Here is a 21,171-nt window from a genome sequence, read left to right on the forward strand (position 1 = left end):
TGCTTGTCATGTAACACAATGTTCATTGCAGCACTATTTACAATAGCCAGGACATGGAAGCAACCTAACTGTCCATCGACAGATGAATGGATAAAGACGTGGCACATATATACAATGGAATATTACTCAGCCATAAAAAGAAACGAAATTGAGTTATTTGTAGTGAGGGGGATGGACCTAGAGTCTGTCATACACAGTGAAGTCAGAAAGAGAAGAACAAATATCGTATGCTAACACATATATATGGAATCTAAAAAAAAAATGGTTCTGAAGAACCTAGGGGCAGGACAGGAATAAAGACGCAGACGTAGAGAATGGACTTGAGGACAGGGGGAGGGGGAAGGGTAAGCTGGGACGAAGTGAGAGAGTGGCATGGACATATATACACTACCAAATGTAAAATAGATAGCTAGTGGGAAGCAGCCGCACAGCACAGGGAGATCAGCTCGGTGCTTTGTGACCACCTAGAGGAGTGGGATAGGGAGGGTGGGAGGGAGAGGCAAGAGGGAGGGGATATGGGGATATATGTATACGTATAGCTGATTCACTTTGTTATACAACAGAAACAAACACAACAATGTAAAGCAATCATACTCCAATAAAGATGTTAAAAAAAAATTAACCTACTTGCTAAACAGGCTTTGATTTATAAGATGCATATATTTCCAAAACCGTTCAACATCTCTACTTATAAATTAATTCACAGGATTCATACAGTTGCTTTTTAGTTTCAAAAGGGTGTTAGCAAAAATAATACGAGGAGACCTTCAAGATGGCAGAGGAGTAAGACGTGGAGATCACGTTCCTCTCCACAAATACATAAGAAATACATCTACAGGTGGAACAACTCCTACAAAACACCTACTGAACGCCGGCAGAAGACCTCAGACTTCCCAAAACGCAAGAAACTCCCCATGTACCTGGGTAGGGCAAAAGAAAAAAGAAAAAACAGAGACAAAAGAATAGGGACGGGACCTGCACCAGTGGGAGGGAGCTGTGAAGGAGGAAAGGTTTCCACACACTAGGAAGCCCCTTCACTGGTGGAGATGGCGGGTGGGCGGGATGGGGGAAGCTTCGGAGCCACGGAGGAGAACACAGCAATAGGGGTGCAGAGGGCAAAGCGGAGAGATTCCCACACAGAGGATCGGTGCCAACCAGCACTCACCAGCCCAAGAGGCTTGTCTGCTCACCTGCCAGGGCGGGTGGGGGCTGGGAACTGAGGCTCCGGCTTTGGAGTTCAGATCCCAGGGAGAGGACTGGGGTTGCCTGCGTGAACACAGCCTGAAGGGGGCTAGTATGCCACAACTAGCCCGGAGGGAGTCCGGGAAAAAGTCTGGAACTGCCTAAGAGGCAAGAGACCATTGTTTCAGGGTGTGCGAGGAGAAGAGATTCAGAGCACCGCATAAACGAGCTCCAGAGACGGGCGTGAGCCGCGTCTATCAGTGCAGACACCAGAGACGGGCATGAAGCGCTAAGTCTGCTGCTGCAGCCACCAAGAAGCCTATGAGCAAGCACAGGTCACTATCCACACCTCCCCTCCCGGGAGCCTGTACAGCCCACCACTGCCAGGGTCCCATGATCCAGGGACAAGTTCCCCAGGAGAGCACACAGCGTGCCTCAGGCTGTTGCAACGTCACACTGGCCTCTGCCGCCACAGGCTCGCCCTGCATTCTATACCCCTCTCATCCCCGGGCCTAAGCAAGCCAGACCACCCTAATCAGCTGCTACTTTAACTCCGTCCTGAGTGAAGAATAGATGACCTCCGGTGACCTAAACGCAGAGGCAGGGCGAAATCCAAAGCTGAACCCCAGGAGCTGTGAGAACAAAGAAGAAAAAGGGAAATTTCTCCCAGCAGCCTCAGGAGCAGTGGATTAAATCTCCACAATCAACTTGATGTACCCTGCATCTGTGGAATACCTGAATAGACAACGAATCATCCCAAAATTGAGGCGGTAAGCTTTGGGAGCAACTGTAGACTTGGGGGTTTGCTTTCTGCATCTAATTTGTTTCTGGTTTTATGTTTACTGTAGTTTAGTATTTAGAGTTTTTTAGCATTGGTAGATTTGTTTATTGATTTGGTTGCTCTCTTCCTTTTTTAATATATATATTTTTTTCCTTTTTCTCTTTTTGTGAGTGTGTATGTGTATGCTTCTTTGTGTGATTTTGTCTGTATAGCTTTGCATTTACAATTTGTCCTAGGGTCTGTCTGTTTTTGGGGGTTTTTTGTCTTTTTTTAGGATATTTTTTAGCCCTTGTTATTGTTGGTGGATTTGTTTTTTGGTTTGGTTGCTCTCTTCTTTATTTTTTTAATACTTTAAAATTTTTTTAAATACTTTAAAAAATTTTTCATTTTAATAACTTTATTTTATTTTTTCTTTCTTTCTTTCTTTTTTCTCCCTTTTCTCCTGAGCCATCTGGCTGACAGGATCTTGGTGCTCCGGCTGGGTGTCAGGCCTGTGCCTCTGAGGTGGGAGAGCTGAGTGCAGGACACTGGTCAACCAGAGACCTTCTGGCTCCATGTAATATCAAACAGCAAAAGCTCTCCCAGAGATTTCGATCTCAATGCTAAGACCCAACTCCACTCAACGACCAGCAGGCTACAGTGCTGGACAACCCAAGCCAAACAACTAGCAAGACAGGAACACAAGCCCACCCATTAGCAGAGAGGCTGCCTAAAGTCCTAAAAAGGTCACAGACACCCTAAAACACACCACCAGACGTGGACCTGCCCACAAGAAAAGATCCAGCCTCATCCACCAGAACACAGGCACCAGTCCCCTCCACCACAAAGCCTACACAACCCAATGAAACAACCTTAGCCACTGGGGACAGGCACCAAAAACAACAGGAACTATGAACCTGCAGCCTTCAGAAAGGAAACTCCAAACACAGTAAGTTAAGCAAAATGAGAAAACAGAAAAACACACAGCAGATGAAGGAGCAAGGCAAAAACCCACCAGACCAAACAAATGAAGAGGAAATACGCAGTCTACCTGAAAAAAAAATTCAGAGTAATGATAGTAAAGACGATCCAAAATTTTGGAAATAGAATGGAGAAAATACAAGAAACGTTTAACAAGGACCTAGAAGAACTAAAGAGCAAACAAACAATGATGAACAACACAATAAATGAAATTTTAAATTCTCTAGAAGGAATCAATAGCAGAATAACTGCGGCAGAAGAATGGATAAGTGACCTGGAAGATAAAATAATGGAAATAACTACTGCAGAGCAGAATAAAGAAAAAGACTGAAACGAATTGAGGACAGTCTCAGATACCTCTGGGACAACATTAAATGCACCAACATTCGAATTATAGGGGTCCCAGAAGAAGAAGAGAAAAAGAAAGGGACTGAGAAAATATTTGAAGAGATTATAGTTGAAAACTTCCCTAATATGGGAAGGGAAATACTCAACTAAGTCCAGGAAGCACAGAGAGTCCCATACAGGATAAATCCAAGGAGAAACATGCCAAGACACATATTACTCAAACTGTCAAAAATTAAATACAAAGAAAACATATTAAAAGCAGCAAGGGAAAAACAACAAATAACACACAAGGGAATCCCCCTAAGGTTAACAACTGATCTTTCAGTAGAAACTCTGCAAGCCAGAAGGGAGCGGCAGGACATATTTAAAGTGATGAAAGGGAAAAACCTACAACCAAGATTACTCTACCCAGCAAGGATCTCATTCAGATTTGATGGAGAAATTAAAACCTTTACAGACAAGTAAAAGCTAAGAGAATGCAGCACCACCAAACCAGCTTTAAACAAATGCCAGAGGAACTTCTCTATGCAGGAAACACAAGAGAAGGAGAAGACCTACAATAACAAACCCAAAGCAATTAAGAAAATGGTAATAGGAACATACATAGCAATAACTACCTTAAATGTAAATGCTCCAACCAAAAGACACAGACTGGCTGAATGGATACAAAAACAAGACCCATATAAATGCTGTCTACAAGAGACCCACTTCAGACCTAGGGACACATACAGACTGAAAGTGAGGGGATGGAAAAACTTATTCCATGCAAATGGAAATCAAAAGAAAGCTGGAGTAGCAATTCTCATATCAGACAAAATAGACTTTAAAATAAAGACTATTACAAGAGACAAAGAAGGACACTACATAGTGATCACGGGATCAATCCAAGAAGAAGATATAACAATTGTAAATATTTACGCACCCAACATAGGAGCACCTCAATACATAAAGCAAATGCTAACAGCCATAAAAGGGGAAATCAACAGTAACACAATCATAGTAGGGAACTTTAACACCCTACTTTCATCAATGGACAGATCACCCAAAATGAAAATAAATAAGGAAACACAAGCTTTAAATGATACATTAAACAAGATGGACTTAATTGATATTTATAGGACATTCTGTCCAAGAACAACAGAATACACTTGTTTCTTAAGTGCTCATGGAACATTCTCCAGGACAGATCATATCTTGTGTCACAAAACAAGCCTTGATAAATTTAAGAAAATTGAAATTGTATCAAGTATCTTTTCTGATCACAACGCTATGAGACTAGGTATCAATTACAGAAAAAAATCTGTAAAAATACAAACACATGGAGCCTAACAATACACTACTAAATAACCAAGAGATCACTGAAGAAATCAATATATTCTAGAAACAAATGACAATTAAAACACAACAACCCAAAACCTAGGGAATGTAGCAAAAGCAGTTCTAAGAGGAAAGCTTATAGCAATACAATCCTACCTCAAGAAACAAGAAAAATCTCAAATAAACAACCTAACCTTACACCTAAAGCAATTAGAGAAAGAAGAACAAAAAACACTCAAAGTTAGCAGAAGGAAAGAAATCAAAAAGATCAGATCAGAAATAAATGAAAAAGAAATGAAGGAAACAATAGCAAAGATCAATAAAACTAAAAGCTGGTTCTTTGAGAAGATAAACAAAATTGATAAACCATTAGCCAGCCTCATCAAGAAAAAAGGGGAGAAGACTCAAATCAATAGATTTAGAAATGAAAAATGAGAAGTAACAACTCACACTGCAGAAATACAAAGGATCATGAGAGATTACTACAAGCAACTATATGCCAATAAAATGGAAAACCAGGAAGAAATGGACAAATTCTTAGAAAAGCACAACCTTCCGAGACTGAACCAGGAAGAAATACAAAATATAAACCGACCAATCACAAGCACTGAAATTGAGACTGTGATTAAAAATCTTCTAACAAACAAAAGCCCAGGACCAGATTCTATCAAACATTTAGAGTATAGCTAACACTTCTCCTTCTCAAACTCTTCCAAAATATAGCAGAGGGAGGAACACTCCCAAACTAGTACTACGAGGACACCATCACCCTGATACCAAAACCAGACAAAGATGTCACAAAGAAAGAAAACTACAAGCCAATATCACTGATGAACATGGATGCAAAAATCCTCAACAAAATACTAGCAAACAGAATCCAACAGCACAGTAAAAGGATCATACACCATGATCAAGTGGGGTTTATCCAAGGAATGCAAGGATTCTTCAATATACACAAATCAATCAATGTGATACACCATATTAAAAATCGAAGGAAAAAAACGATATAATCTTAATAGATGAAGAAACATCTTTCGGCAAAATTCAACACCCGTTTATGATAAAAATCTTCCAGAAAGTAGGCATAGAGGGAACTTACCTCAACACAATAAAGGCCATATATGACAAACCCACAGCAAACATCATTCTCAAGGGTGAAAAACTGAAACCATTTCCACTAAGGTCAGGAACAAGACAAGGTTGCCACTCTCACCACTATTATTCAACATAGTTTTGGAAGTTTTAGCCACAGCAATCAGAGAAGAAAGAGAAATAAAAGAAATCCAAATCATAAAAGAAGAAGTAAAGCTATCACTATTTGCAGATGACATGATACTATACACAGAGAATCCTAAAGATGCTACCAGAAAACTACTAGAGCTAACCAATGAATTTGGTAAAGTAGCAGGATACAAAATTAATGCACAGAAATCTCTTGAATTCCTATAACCTAATAATGAAAAATCTGAAAGAGAAATTAAGAAAACACTCCCATTTACCACTGCAACAAAAAAGAATAAAATATCTAGGAATAAACCTACCTAGGGAGACAAAAGACCTGTATGCAGAAAATTCTAAGACACTGATGAAAGAAATTAAAAATGATACATACAGATGGAGAGATATACCATGTTCTTGGATTGGAAGAATCAACATTGTGAAAATGACTATACTACCCAAAGCAATCTACAGATTTAATACAATCCCTATCAAACTACCAGTGGCATTTTTCACAGAACTAGAACAAAAAACTTCACAATTTGTATGGAAACACAAAGGACCCCGAATAGCCAAAGCAATCTTGGGAAAGAAAAATGGAGCTGGAGGAATCGGGCTCCCAGACTTCAGACTATACTACAAAGCTGTAGTAATCAAGACAGTATGGTACTGGCACAAAAACAGAAAGATAGATCAATGGAACAGGATAGAAAGCCCAGAGATAAACCCACGCACATATGGTCACCTTATTTTTGATAAAAGAGGCAAGAATATACAGTGGAGAAAAGACACCCTCTTCAGTAAGTGGTGCTAGGAAAACTGGACAGCTACATATAAAAGAATGGAATTAGAACACTCCCTAACACCATACACAAAAATAAACTTAAAGTGGATTAAAGACCTAAATGTAAGGCCAGACAGTATAAAACTCTTAGAGGAAAAAATAGGCAGAACACTCTTTGACATAAATCACAGCAAGATCCCTTTTGACCTACCTTCTAGAGAAACAGAAATAAAAACAAACAAATGCGACCTAATGAAACTTCAAAGCTTTTGCACAGCAAAGGAAACCATAAACAAGACAGAAAGACAAGCCTCAGAATGGGAGAAAATATTTGTAAACAAAGCAACTGACAAAGGATTTATCTCCAAAATTTACAAGCAGCTCATGCAGCTCAATATCAATAAAACAAACAACCCAACCCAAAAATGGACAGAAGACCTAAATAGACATTTCTCCAAGGAAGATATACAGATTGCCACCAAACACATGAAAGGATGCTCAACATTACTAATCATTAGAGAAATGCAAATCAAAACTACAATGAGGTATCACCTCACACCAGTCAGAATGGCCATCATCAAAAAATCTACAAACAGGGGGACAAGGGGAAGATGGCGGAAGAGTAAGACGCGGAGATCACCTTCCTCCCCACAGATACACCAAAAATACATCTACACGTGGAACAACTCCTACAGAACACCTACTGAACACTGGCAGAAGAACTCAGACCTCCCAAAAGTCAAGAAACTCCCCACGTACCTGGGTAGGGCAAAAGAAAAAGAATAAACAGAGACAAAACGATAGGGACGGGACCTGCACCAGTGGGAGTGAGCTGTGAAGGAGGAAACGTTTCCACACAATAGGAAGCCCCTTCGCGGGCGGAGACTGCGGGTGGCGGAGGGGGAAAGCTTCGGGGCCGCGGAGGAGAGCAAAGCAACAGGGGTGCGGAGGGCAAAACGGAGAGATCCCCGCACAGAGGATTGCTGCCGACCGGCACTCACCAGCCCGAGAGGCTTGTCTGCTCACCCACCGGGGCGGGCGGGGCTGGGAGCTGAGGCTCGGGCTTCGGTCCCAGCGCAGGGAGAGGACTGGGGTTGGCAGAGTGAACACAGCCTGCAGGGGGTTAGTGTACCACGGCTAGCCGGGAGGGAGTCCGGGGCAAAGTGTGGACCTGCCGAAGAGGCAAGAGACTTTTTCTACACTCTTTGTTTCCTGGTGCGCAAGCAGAGGGGATTAAGAGCGCTGCTTAAAGGAGCTCTAGAGACGGGCGCGAGCCGCGGCTAAAAGCGCGGACCCCAGAGATGGGAATGAGACGCTAAGGCTGCTGCTGCTGCCACCACCAAGGAGCCTGTGTGCGAGCACAGGTCACTATGCACACCCCCCTTCTGGGGAGCCTGTGCAGCCTGCCACTGCCAGGGTCCCGGGATCCAGTGACAACTTCCCCGGGAGAATGCACGGCGCGCCTCAGGCTGGTGCAGCATCACGCCGGCCTCTGCCGCCGCAGGCCTGCCCCGCACTCTGTGCCCCTTCCTCCCCCCCGGCCTGAGTGAGCCAGAGTCCCTGAAGTAGCTGCTCCTTTAACCCCCGTTCTGTCTGAGTGAAGAACAGACACCCTCCGGCGACCTACACGCAGAGGCGGGGCCAAATCCAAAGCTGGACCCCAGGAGCTGTGTGAACAAAAAAGAAAGGGAAATCTCTCCCAGCAGCCTCAGAAGCAGTGGATTAAAGCTCCACAATCAACTTGATGTACCCTGCATCTGTGGAATACATGAATAGACAACAAATCACCCCAAATTGAGGAGGTGGACTTTGCGAGCAAGATTTATGATTTTTTCCCCTTTTCCTCTTTTTGTGAGTGTGTATGTGTATGCTTCTGTGTGAGATTTTGTCTGTATAGCTTTGCTTCCACCATTTGTCCTAGGGTTCTATCTGTCTGGTTTTTTTTGTTTTAATTTTTTTTCTTAATAATTATTTTTTAATAACTTTATTTTATTTTACTTTATCTTTTCTTTCTTTCTTTCTTTCTTTCCTTCCTTCCTCCCTCCCTCGCTTCCTTCCTTCCTTCCCTCCTTTAGACAACGAATCATCCCAAATTGAGGAGGTGGACTTCGAGAGCAAGATTTATGATTTTTTCCCCCTTTTCCTCTTTTTGTGAGTGTGTATGTGTATGCTTCTGTGTGAGATTTTGTCTGTATAGCTTTGCTTCCACCATTTGTCCTAGGGTTCTATCCGTCCGTTTTGCTTTTTAAAAAAATTTTTTTTCTTAATAATTATTTCTATTTTAATAACTTTATTATATTTTATCTTACTTTATTTTATTTTATCTTCTTTCTTTTTTTCCTTCCTTCCCTCCTTCCTGCCTTCCTTCCTCACTCCCCCCTCCTCTCTTCCTTTCTCTTTCTTTCTTTCTTTCTACTTCTACTAATTCTTTCTTTCTACTTTTTCTCCCTTTTATTCTGAGCCATGTGGATGAGGGGCTCTTGGTGCTGCAGCCAGGAGTCAGTGCTGTGCCTCTGACGTGGGAGAGCCAACTTCAGGACACTGGTCCACAAGAGACCTCCCAGCTCCACATAATATCAAACGGCAAAAATCTCCCAGAGATCTCCATCTCAACGTCAGTACCCAGCTTCACTCAAAAACCAGCAAGCTACAGTGCTGGACACCCTATGCCAAACAACTAGCAAGAAAAGAACACAACCCCACCCATTAGCAGAGAGGCTGCCTAAAATCATAGTAAGTCCACAGACACCCCAAAACACACCACCAGATGTGGACCTGCCCACAAGAAAGACAAGATCCAGCCTCATCCACCAGAACACAGGCACGAGTCCCCTCCACCAGGAAGCCTACACAACCCATTGAACCAACCTAAGCCACTGGGGACAGACACCAAAAACAACGGGAACTACGAACCTGCAGCCTGCAAAAATGAGACCCCAAATACAGTAAGATAAGCAAAATGAGAAGACAGAAAAACACACAGCACATGAAGGAGCAAGGTAAAAACCCACCAGACCTAACAAATAAAGAGGAAATAGGCAGTCTACCTGAAAAAGAATTCAGAATAATGATAGTAAAGATGATCCAAAATCTTGGAAATAGAATAGACAAAATTCAAGAAACATTTAACAAGGACCTAGAAGAACTAAAGATGAAACAAACAACGATGAACAACACAATAAATGAAATTAAAAATACTCTAGATGGGATCAATAGCAGAATAACTGAGGCAGAAGAACGGATAAGTGACCTGGAAGATAAAATAGTGGAAATAACTACTGCAGAGCAGAATAAAGAAAAAAGAATGAAAAGAACTGAGGACAGTCTCAGAGACCTCTGGGACAACATTAAACACACCAACAGAAGAAGAGAAAAAGAATGGGACTGAGAAAATATTTGAAGGATTATAGTTGAAAACTTCCCTAATATGGGAAAGGAAATAGTTAATCAAGTCCAGGAAGCACAGAGAGTCCCATACAGGATAAATCCAAGGAGAAATACGCCAAGACACATATTAATCAAACTGTCAAAAATTAAATACAAAGAAAACATATTAAAAGCAGCAAGGGAAAAACAACAAATAACACACAAGGGAATCCCCATAAGGTTAACAGCTGATCTTTCAGCAGAAACTCTGCAAGCCAGAAAGGAGAGGCAGGACATATTTAAAGTGATGAAGGGGAAAAAACCTACAACCAAGATTACCCTACCCAGCAAGGATCTCATTCAGATTTGATGGAGAAATTAAAACCTTTACAGACAAGCAAAATCTGAGAGACTTCAGCACCACCAAACCAGCTTTACAACAAATGCTAAAGGAACTTCCCTAGGCAAGAAACACAATAGAAGGAAAAGACCTACAATAACGAACCCAAAACAATTAAGAAAACGGGAATAGAAACATACATATTGATAATTACCTTAAATGTAAATGGACTAAATGCTCCCACTAAAAGACACCGATTGGCTGAATGGATACAAAAACAAGACCCATATATATGCTGTCTACAAGAGACCCACTTCAGACCTAGGGACACATACAGACTGAAAGTAAGAGGATGGATAAAGATATTCCATTCAAATGGAAACCAAAAGAAAGCTGGAGTAGCAATTCTCATATCAGACAAAATAGACTTTAAAATAAAGACTATTACAAGAGTCAAAGAAGGACACTACATAATGATCAAGGGATTGATCCAAGAAGAAGATATAAGAATTGTAAATATTTACACACCCAACACAGGAGCACCTCAATACATAAGGCAAATACTAACAGCCATAAAAGGGGAAATCGACAGTAACACATTCATAGTAGAGGACTTTAACACCCCACTTTCACCAATGGACAGATCATCCAAACTGAAAATAAATAAGGAAACACAAGCTTTAAAGGATACATTAAACAATGGGCTTAATTGATATTTATAGGACATTCCATCCAAAAACAACAGAATACACAATTTTCTCAAGTGCTCATGGAACATTCTCCAGGATAGATCATATCTTGGGTCACAAATCAAGCCTTGGCAAATTTAAGAAAATTGAAATTGTATCAAGTATCTTTTCCGACCACAACGCTATGAGACTAGATATCAATTACAGGAAAAGATCTGTAAAAAATACAAACACATGGAGGCTAAACCATACACTACTTAATAACGAAGTGATCACTGAAGAAATCAAAGAGGAAATAAAAAAATATCTAGAAACAAATGAAAATGGGAACACAATGACCCAAAACCTATGGAATGCAGCAAAAGCAGTTCTAAGAGGGAAGTTTATAGCAATACAATCCTACCTTAAGAAACAGGAAACATCTCGAATAAACAACCTAACCTTGCACCTAAAGCAATTAGAGAAAGAAGAACAAAAAAACCCCAAAGTTAGCAGAAGAAAAGAAATCATAAATATCAGATCAGAAATAAATGAAAAAGAAATGCAGGAAATGAGAGCAAAGATCAATAAAACTAAAAGCTGGTTCTTTGAGAAGATAAACAAAATTGATAAACCATTAGTCACACTCATCAAGAAAAAAAGGAAGAAGACTCAAATCAAAGAATTAGAAATGAAAAAGGAGAAGTAACAACTGACACTGCAGAAATACAAAAGATCATGAGGGATTACTACAAGCAACTGTATGCTAATAAAATGGACAACCTAGAAGAAATGGACAAATTCTTAGAAAATCACAACCTTCCGAGACTGAACCAGGAAGAAATAGAAAATATAAACACACCAATCACAAGCACTGAAATTGAGACTGTGATTAAAAATCTTCCAACAAACAAAAGCCCAGGAACAGATGGCTTCACAGGCAAATTCTAACAAACATTTACAGAAGAGCTAACACCTATCCTTCTCAAACTCTTCCAAAATATAGCAGAGGGAGGAACACTCCCAAACTCATGCTACGAGGCCCCCATCACCTTGATACCAAAACCAGACAAGGATGACACAAAGAAAGAAAACTACAGGCCAATATCACTGATGAATATAGATGCAAAAATTCTCAACAAAATACTAGCAAACAAAATCCAACAGCACATTAAAAGGATCATACACCATGATCAAGTGGGGTTTATTCCAGGAATGCAAGTATTCTTCAATATACGCAAATCAATCAATGTGATAAACCATATTAACAAGTTGAAGGAGAAAAACCATATGATCATCTCAATAGATGCTGAGAAGGCTTTCGACAAAATTCAACACCCATTTATGATAAAAACCCTGCAGAAAGTAGGCATAGAGGGAACTTTCCTCAACATAATAAAGGCCATATATGACAAATCCACAGCCAACCTCACCCTCAATGGTGAAAAACTGAAAGCGTTTCTACTAAGATCAGGAACAAGACAAGGTTGCCCACTCTCACCACTCTTATTCAACATACTTTTGGAAGTTTTAGCCACAGCAGTCAGAGAAGAAAAGGAAATAAAAGGAATCAAAATCGGAAAAGAAGAGGTAAAGCTGTCACTGTTTGAAGATGACATGATACTATACATAGAGAATCCTAAAGATGCTACCAGAAAACTACTAGAGCTAACCAATGAATTTGGTAAAGTAGCAGGATACAAAATTAATGCACAGAAATCTCTGGCATTCCTATACACTAATGATGAAAAATCTGAAAGTGAAATCAAGAAAATACTCCCATTTACCAATGCAAAAAAAAGAATAAAATATCTAGGAATAAACCTACCTAAGGAGACAAAAGACCTGTATGCAGAAAATTATAAGATACTGATGAAAGAAATTAAAGATGATACAAATAGATGGAGAGATATACCATGTTCTTGGATTGGAAGAATCAACATTGTGAAAATGACTCTACTACCCAAAGCAATCTACAGATTTAATGCAATCCCTATCAAACTACCAGTGGCATTTTTCACAGAACTAGAAGAAAAAATTTCACAATTTGTATGGACACAAAAGACCCCCAAATAGCCAAAGCAATCTTGACAACAAAAAACGGAGCTGGAGGAAATCAGGCTCCCGGACTTCAGACTATACTACAAAGCTATAGTAATCAAGACAGTATGGTACTGGCACAAAAACAGAAAGATAGATCAATGGAACAGGATAGAAAGTCCAGAGATAAACCCACGCACATATGGTCACCTTATCTTTGATAAAGGAGGCAGGAATGTACAGTGGAGAAAGGACAGCCTCTTCAATAAGTGGTGCTGGGAAAACTGGACAGGTACATGTAAAAGTATGAGATTAGATCACTCCCTAATACCATACACAAAAATAAGCTCAAAATGGATTAAAGACCTAAATGTAAGGCCAGAAACTATCAAACTCTTAGAGGAAAACATAGGCAGAACACTCTATGACATAAATCACAGCAAGATCCTTTTTGACCCACCTCCTAGAGAAATGGAAATAAAAACAAAAATAAACAAATGGGACCTAATGAAACTTCAAAGCTTTTGCACAGCAAAGGAAACCATAAACAAGACCAAAAGACAGCCCTCAGAATGGGAGAAAATATTTGCAAATGAAGCAACTGACAAAGGATTAATTTCCAAAATTTACAAGCAGCTCATGCAGCTCAATAACAAACAACCCAATCCAAAAATGGGCAGAAGACCTAAATAGACATTTCTCCAAAGAAGATATACAGACTGCCAACAAACACATGAAAGAATGCTCAACATCATTAATCATTAGAGAAATGCAAATCAAAACTACAATGAGATATCATCTCACACCAGTCAGAATGGCCATCATCAAAAATTCTAGAAACAATAAATGCTGGAGAGGGTGTGGAGAAAAGGGAACACTTGCACTGCTGGTGGGAATGTGAATTGGTAAAGCCACTATGGAGAACAGTATGGAGGTTCCTAAAAAACTACAAACAGAACTACCATATGACCCAGCAATCCCATGACTGGGCATATACCCTGAGAAAACCATAATTCAAAAAGAGTCATGTACCAAAATGTTCATTGCAGCTCTATTTACAATAGCCCAGAGATGGAAACAAGCTAAGTGCCCATCATCAGATGAATGGATAAAGAAGATGTGGCACATATATACAATGGAATATTACTCAGCCATAAAAAGAAATGAAATTGAGCTATTTTTAATGAGGTGGATAGACCTAGAGTCTGTCATACAGAGTGAAGTAAGTCAGAAAGAGAAAGACAAATACCGTTAGCTAACACATATATATGGAATTTAAGAAAAAAAAATGTCATGAAGAACCTAGGGGTAAGACAGGAATAAAGACACAGACCTACTAGAGAATGGACTTGAGGATATGGGGAGGGGGAAGGGTAAGCTGGGACAAAGCGAGAGAGAGGCATGGACATATATACACTACCAAATGTAAGGTAGATAGCTAGTGAGAAGCAGCTGCATAGCACAGGGAGATCAGCTCGGTGCTTTGTGACCGCCTGGAGGGGTGGGATAGGGAGGGTGGGAGGGAGGGAGAGGCAAGAGGGAAGAGATATGGGAACATATGTATATGTATAACTGATTCACTTTGTTATAATGCAGAAACTAACACACCATTGTAAAGCAATTATACTCTAATAAAGATGTAAAAAAAAAATCTACAAACAATAAATGCTGGAGAGGGTTTGGAGAAAAGGGAACCCTCTTGCACTGTTGGTGGGAAGTAAATTGATACAGCCACTATGGAGAACAGTATGGAGGTTCCTTAAGAAACTAAAAATAGAACTACCAAACAACCCAGCAATCCCACTACTGGGCATATACCCTGAGAAAACCATAATTCAAAAAGAATCATACACCACAGTATTCATTGCAGCTCTATTTACAATAGCCAGGTCATGGAAGCAACCTAACTGTCCATCAACAGATGAAGGGATAAAGAAGATGTGGCACATATATACAATGAAATATTACTCAGCCATAAAAGGAAATGAAATTGGGTTATTTGTAGTGAGGTGGGTGGACCTAGAGTCTGTCATACAGAGTGACATAAGTCAGAAAGAGAAACAAATACTGTATGCTAACACATATGTATGGAATCTAAAAGAAAAAAGAAAATGGTTCTGAAGAACCTAGGGGCAGGACAGGAATAAAGACACAGATGTAGAGAATGGACGTGAGGACACTGGAAGGGGAAGCGGAAGCTGGAATGAAGTGAGAGTGGCATGTGCATATATACACTACCAAATGTAAAACAGATAGCTAGTGGGAAGTAGCCACATAGCACAGGGAGATCAGCTCGTGCTTTGTGACCACCTAGAGGGGTGGGATAGGGAGGAAGGTGGGTGGGAGATTGAAGAGGGAGGAGATATGGGGATATATGTATTTGTATAGCTGATTCACTTTGTTATACAGCAGAAACTAACACACCATTGTAAAGCAATTATACTCCAATAAAGATGTTAAAAAAATAATAATACGAAACAGTCTCTTTGCAATCAACCTTTGGAAAGGGACAAAATATTTGAAAATCATATATCTGATAAGGAGATAATATCCAGAATATGTAAAGAACCCCTACAACTCAACAAGAACAAAACCCCCAAATAACCAAATTAAAAAATTGGCCAAGGACTTGAATACACATTTCTCCAAAGATGACATTAAAATGACTAACAAGCATATGAAAAGATGTTCAACATCACTAATCATTAGAGAAATGTAAATGAAAAATCACAAGATGGGGACTTCTCTGTGGCACAGTGGTTAAGAATCTGCCTGCCAATGCAGGGGACATGGGTTTGATCCCTGTTAAGGGAAGATCCAACATGCCGCGGAGCAACTAAGCCCATGTGCCACAACTACTGAAGCCTGCGGGCTCTAGGACCCATGTGCCATAACTACTGAGCCCGCATGCTGCAACTACTGAAGCCCACGCGCCTAAAGCCCGTGCTCTGCAACAAAAGAAGCCACCGCAATGAGAAGCCTGCACACTGCAAAGAAGAGTGGCCCCTGCTTGCCCCAGCTAGAGAAAGCCCATGTGCAGCAATGAAGACTCAACACAGCCAAAAAAAAAAAAAAAAAGCTAGCTACACAATCTTTAAAAGAAAAATCACAAGATATCCCCTCAAACCCAGTAAGATGGCTACTATTAAACAAACAGAAAGTAGCAAGTGCTGGCAAGGATGTAGAGAAGTTAGAACCCTTGTACAGCACTGGTAGGAATGTAAAATGGTACAGCCGCTGTGGAAAACAATATGTCAGTTCCTCAAAAAATTAAAAATAGAATTACATATGATCCACAAATTCCAATTCTGAGTATATTTCCCAAAGAACTGAAATCAGGATTTTAAAGAGATATATTAGCACACCCATGTACATAGCAGCTTTATTTACAAGAGGTATAAGCAACACAAATGTCCATCTATAGATGAATGGATAAACAAAATGTGATATATACACAGAATGGAATATTATTCAGCCTTAAAAAGGAAGGAAATTCTGATACAGGCTACAACATGGGTGAACCTTGAGGACATTATGCTGAGTGAAATAGGCTAGCCACAAAAAGACAAATACTGCATGATTCCATTTACATTAAGTATCTAAAGTAGTCAAACTCACAGAAACAGAAAGTAGAATGTGGTTCCCCAGGCCTGGGGGAAGAAAGAAATGGAAAGTTGTTCAATGGGCATAGAGCTTCAGCTCTGCAAGATGAAAAAGTTCTGGCAATCTGTTGCACAACAATGTGAATATACTTAATATTACTGAACTTAAAAATGGTTAAGATGGTAAATTTTATGCTATGTATTTTTTAAACCACCATTAAAGTTTTTAATTATTAAAAAAAACTACAATTGAAACTATCACCCACAGAGATGGCATCTGAAATTTCAACAACAAAACAAGGAGTTTGTAATAAGTTGCATCAAATAAAAACTTGAACTGAACAAAACACAGCAAAAGCCTTCAGGATTTTCATGAGGTATTGTTAAAGAGAAAAAAGGGATAGAAAAGAGACTATAACGTAATCCTACTTTTGTAAAATAATCAATTATTAAAATCTATCTATATCTATCTACCTATATAATTATATACGCCTGAGGAAAATTATGGCATTTTGCATACTAAATCAACAAGGGTAATTAACAAGGGTTATATGGGGGGATATTCATGTGGGTTAGGGAAGGAGGGAGAGAGAAGAGATGGGAAAGGGAGAGTACAAAAAAGGAAAGGGGGAAAATACCAAACTCAATGAAAAAAATAATTCTCAAGTAGCCACACTCCTCAGATAGGCTACAAGTTTCTTATACTCTCCCACATCTCAGTGTGTGTTCAGCACACAGGAAGACTGCTGACATTAGGTAAAGTTTTGACATTACTTAGTTATTGGAATAAAAGTGAAAAAAATATATATATATAAAATTTTTTTTGTAGAGGGAAGGATTATTTATTTATTTTTGGCTGTGTTGGGTCTTCGTTTCGTGCGAGGGCTTTCTCTAGTTGCGGCAAGCGGGGTCCACTCTTCATCGCGGTGCGGGGGCCTCTCTTCACCGTGGGGTGTGGGCCTTTCACTATCGCAGCCTCTCTTATTGTGGGGCACAGGCTCTAGACGCGCAGGCTCAGTAGTTGTGGCTCACGGGCCTAGTTGCTCCGTGGCATGTGGGATCTTCCCATACCAGGGTTCAAACCCGTGTCCCCTGCATTGGCAGGCAGATTCTCAACCACTGCGCCACCAGGGAAGCCCCATGAAAAACTATTTTTATATAAGAACTGGACCTTAGTAGTAAGGTGGATGGTGCTATCATCTTTCACCATCTATCTTTATGATTGGTGCTTGAGTCATAGGTCAGGCCCCTTGGTTAACTGATTTTTTTTCTTTTTTTTTTTTTTGCGGTATGCGGGCCTCTCACTGCTGTGGCCTCTCCCGTTGCGGAGCACAGGCTCCGGATGCGCAGGCCCAGCGGCCGTGGCTCACGGGCCCAGCCGCTCCGTGGCATGTGGGATCTTCCCGGACTGGGGCACGAACCCGTGTCCCCTGCATCGGCAGGCAGACTCTCAACCGCTGCGCCACCAGGGAAGTCCGGTTAACTGATTTCTTATTTTTCATTTCTACTAGTTAAGAAAATCCTATGGCTTCCCTGGTGGTCCAGTGGTTAAGACTCTACACTCCCAATGCAGGGGGCCCAGGTTCGACCCCCTGGTCAGGGAACTAGACCCCACATACCACAACTAAAAGATCCTGCATGCTGCAATGAAGGTCTTGCACACAGCAGAGAAGATCCCGCGTGCCGCAACTAAGACAAGGCGCAGCCAAATAAATAAATAAATATTAAAAAAACAGGGAACTGAAAAAAGACCTTGAGTGCTGCATCATATGGGCTTTATACGGGCTTCTATCCCAGTGTCCTTCAAGCCCAGTCCCTTCACCCTGAGTCCTACTGACTCTTTCTCCTGTCCATCTCTTCTGTCTTTTCCTCCTCCGCAAGCCCAAGGAATTATTTCCTCCTATCAAGGAAAAGCTGTGCTCTAACATTATGTAGCCTATGCTAAGTTGCCCTCTACGGTCCAAGTTTTTGAAACTGAAAAAGGCAAAAATGAACTCCTAGACCCACTGTCTGCTGGCACATCACGTTCCTTCTCTGAAGTATGAGCACAGAATTAGCTAGCTTGAGCAGGTAGGGGGAAGAGCCAAGAGGTAAAAGGAAAAACCAGGAACAACATAAAGAGGGCATTAATATTTCAAAAATATGATCTTGTCACACTGACATCCTCAAAACTAAATTTGATAGATCACTTCTAACTATTCAAGATATGACTGTACCAAGGAGCTACGCTACTTGAGAACATCAGAAATCAGAAAAAATGGCATTATTAATGTCGTGAAAAAAATGTTTCTCTCAAATCCCACAAGTTTAAGAACTCATGTGTGCACTTTTCCCCTTGAGAACCAGGACAGTGCAATGCAGAAAAGCAGAGGCTTACACAGAGTGCCCATTTCTTCATGAACCAGGCTGAAAGACACGCCTGTGCCTGTGATCTGCTCTTATTCACAACTGTTTAATATCTCCTTCAACACTGAACCGAGATCAGGAAGCATGCTGTCCCCACCAGCTGCTCTCTGTGAATGAAAGTGCAGGACCCGGCCACGCCGTGCAACACCGCTTACTTGCAGAGCTACACCCTTCCCTGCTGCCCACAGACTTGGTGCTGTCAGAGCTGTTCTCAACACCCTTTTCCAGTCTACATCAGAGATCACAAAAGGATCCAAAAGGAATTTAAAATCTCTTCTTCTGTAACCTGAGTCCTCAGGGATAAAAATAAAATGCCACCCAGCACACCTCCCTCATACGTACCAGGCATAAACCAGAGGATGATTCGTACTCTGCATTTAGTGGTTTTGTCTAACCAAAAAGCAAAATACCAGAAAGCACACAAGTGATAGTAATAGCTCTTCCACTTGGCATGCTATTAACACCATGCGACAGGGCTTCCCTGGTGGCGCAGTGCTTGAGAGTCCGCCTGCCGATGCAGGGGACACAGGTTCGTGCCCCGGTCCAGGAGGATCCCACATGCCGCGGAGCGACTGGGCCCGTGAGCCATGGCCGCTGAGCCTGCGCGTCTGGAGCCTATGCTATGCAACGGGAGAGGCCACAACAGTGAGAGGGCCGCGTACCACAAAAAAAAAATACCATGTGACATCTAGCACTGTCATTTATTAATTAATTTATAATATATTTATTTTTGGCTGCACTGGGTCTTTGTTGCTGTGCATGGGCTTTCTCTAGTTGCGGCGAGCGGGGGTTACTATTTGTTGCGGTGCGTGGACTTCTCATTGCGGTGGCTTCTCTTGTTGCAGAGGACGGGCTCTACGTGCCCGGGCTTCAGTGGTTGTGGCTTGTGGGCTCTAGAGTGCCGGCTCAGTACTTGGGGCACACAGGCCTAGCTGCTTTGTAGCATGTGGGATCTTCCCAGACCAGGGCTCGAACCCGTGTCCCCTGCACCGGCAGGCGGATTTCCAACCACTGTGCCACCAGGGAAGTCCCTAGCACTGTCATTTAATAAAGGGACTTTAGTAATAGTCACTCTGCTTTCTCTTCTAGCAGAATAACTTGTGCCTGGCTTCACAAGCTGCTTACCACTAGCAGGCCTTAAAGCCCTTTTGGGCGCATGGAAATCATTCTACTCTGAATGTCGTCTCTGGGATCTTGGCCTCTTCAGCAACAAAATTCATTAATTTTGTACTGTAAAGTTATTTTATATTTATTCAAGAAAATAACTGGTTCACCAGAGAGGCTGCTATCCTTTGAAAATGTCACAAATGCTTTCTGGGCTGCCATTATTTGACAAAGTTTCACAATAAAATAACCCCTGGGTACTGGGGAATGGATTACTGATAGGGTGAAATCTGATTGCCAGCTAATCATTGTTTTGCTTTCCTTTGGGGGGAGTACATGTGAAATCACCATATCTGCAGGTACATTTGTCCCAACACGTATAGATTTATACTCTGTACACACACTACATTATAGCAAAATTCTGAATCGTACATTACTATTCATCATCACTATTTTCGAGCCACTGATCCATTTTTTAAAAATGGAATATAATGCAATAGCTAATGTCAATAACTACCCTTAAATTACATGAAGCCTGGCGAAACTCCACAAGGTTAACATGTTAGCAAGGACAATTCGTTACATATACATTCTTTAAAAATGCAAACATTGGGCTTCCCTGGTGGCGCAGTGGTTGAGAGTCTGCCTGCCTGCCGATGCAGGGGACGCGGGTTTGTGCCCCGGTCCGGGAGGATTCCACATGCCGCGGAGCGGCTGGGCCCGTGAGCCATGGCCGCTGGGCCTGCGCGTCCGGAGCCTGTGCTCTCCAGCGGGAGAGGCCACAACAGTGAGAGGCCCGCGTAACGCGCGCAAAAAAAAAAAAAAAATGCAAACATTAAGAACACAATGGCACACACATGTTTAAAAAAGCACAATTAATCTTACGTTTCAAGTATGTAAAATGTATGCAAAAAATGTCATTCCAGTGCTGACCACCTGATAGACCTCTGGGATGCTTTGCGTTTTCAGGACACACTTTCAGAAACACCAATCAAGCACAGTCTTTCAGAAACTACTGGCTTAAGCACATCTAATCCTTACTTTGGCAGGGAATT

The 21,171-nt window shown here is 41.2% G+C and overlaps 1 protein-coding gene across 1 annotated transcript in view; it reads right to left on the reverse strand.

The window, feature by feature from the left end:
* CHRNA5 (cholinergic receptor nicotinic alpha 5 subunit) overlaps positions 1-21,171 on the reverse strand; it is a 60,645-nt gene that overhangs the window by 29,733 nt on the left and 9,741 nt on the right. The window lies entirely within an intron of this gene.

The sequence above is a fragment of the Pseudorca crassidens genome, chromosome 1, assembly GCF_039906515.1.
Source record: "Pseudorca crassidens isolate mPseCra1 chromosome 1, mPseCra1.hap1, whole genome shotgun sequence".
Taxonomy (NCBI): Eukaryota; Metazoa; Chordata; class Mammalia; order Artiodactyla; family Delphinidae; genus Pseudorca; species Pseudorca crassidens.